Genomic DNA, 1,673 nt, shown 5'->3' with positions numbered 1-1,673 from the left:
AGACGGTTTCACCAGTAACAACATAAACAAGCGGCTATCGTGGTCAACACATACCAAAGTCAAAGTCTTTTTAGAGTAGTTTATTTATATAACAAGCAAAATAAACCACACATAGATTACCCAGGAAACCAAAACATTTGTTATTTTCAACAAGGTATTTGTTTAGTACAGTTTAGCAATAGTCATTAAAGTCGCCATGAAACGAAAGTATCAATTGCCTAATTTTCCCCATGGTGACGTGTATCCGAGTAAAACCGGTCTCTGAAATGAAATAAGGCAGTGCTGGATTTGAATTTGGCCATCGAGATCTGATTGGATCATTTGAAGTTGGGTGGTGTTGCTAATTGCTAATCGCAGCGATATTCTCCCGGACCCCGCCCACCTGTCATACATTATGACCGGAAGTAAAGAGAGATCGTTTTTAGGAGGGGAGGAGATTTGCATTTTTGATTAAAGATTATGAGGGCACATGAATTTAAAAAAATTAATGAAGCTCATAAATCATTTGTAAAAAATACCACAATATTACAAAACAAATGAATATTTACAGAACCCGTAAGTAAAGTTCCGACCATATGCATAATCGTGTCACCGCACGTGTGTCCAATGAAACTCTATACGTCAGATGTCTATAGTCCAGAAAATAAGGTACCTCGTAAAATAATGAATTGCATGAGATTGCGTTGATTGTTCAGATATGTTTTCCTTGAGCTCAACTGGTAGAGCACTATATTAGCAATGCAAAAGTCACACATACTGGTAAAATGCAAAGCTTAAATGCGCACCACACTGTAGGTCGCTTTTGATCAATCATCTCCTAAATGCAAATGTAAATGTAGATTTTCATAGTGCACAAAAAAACCATTGGTTGTGACAGCTGAAACTGATTTAAGACATAAAGATAGAACAGACTGTATGGTATGTATACAATATCCCTGACAACCTCTATTTCTAAATATGACATTTCCTTTGATTTGTGTAAACACAGTGTTTGAGATCAGAGTGCAAAGTTGCTTTTTTCCACACTTAAGATTCCACAGCGATATTTTTGCATTTTTTCAGACCTTGGCAAGAAAAAAGGCCATAATTAGTCAGCATTAGTCATAAATGAATAATTGATCCCCATTTGAAATTTAGATGAGGTTGCATTCGGTTCTCACACTGTGCCGCACGAGTCTCCGAGCAACAAAAAGCCTGTCGCGAGAAAATAAATGTTTTAGTGCTGCCTGCAGACGCCCCCTGCCATTGTGGTGAGCAAAATTCTGCTTTGTGTGGCCCGTCACGGCAGTCATTTTTATTTCAAACCAAACAAAGATGTCTATTTGGGGCAGTAGAAAGATTTTTGCTGCTTTTAATATCATCTAACAGCAAGTGTATAACTGTGGTCTGCTCTTATTTACTAACTACGAGAGAGAGAAAAAGCTCACAGCGCTGTATTGATCTTTCAACAACTCTCTGAACTTTTGAACCGTTGAAAGGAGGACAACCATGACAGCTCAAAGGCAGAGAGTTCCCAGCTTCTCAGGAAGGAAAAGTAAATGCGAGAGGCTATTAGACTCTTCAAGACATGGCGAAGATAAGACTGTTACCCAAATATGCTAGCTAAAGAAACTCTCTCAGAGGGGCTAAACAATTATGGCAGCTGTCACTTGTCAGCGTTGCTGGTGAAACTG

Source organism: Paramisgurnus dabryanus, chromosome 2 (assembly GCF_030506205.2).
Source record: "Paramisgurnus dabryanus chromosome 2, PD_genome_1.1, whole genome shotgun sequence".
Lineage (NCBI taxonomy): Eukaryota > Metazoa > Chordata > Actinopteri > Cypriniformes > Cobitidae > Paramisgurnus > Paramisgurnus dabryanus.
Note: the sequence above shows the minus strand (reverse complement) of the source record.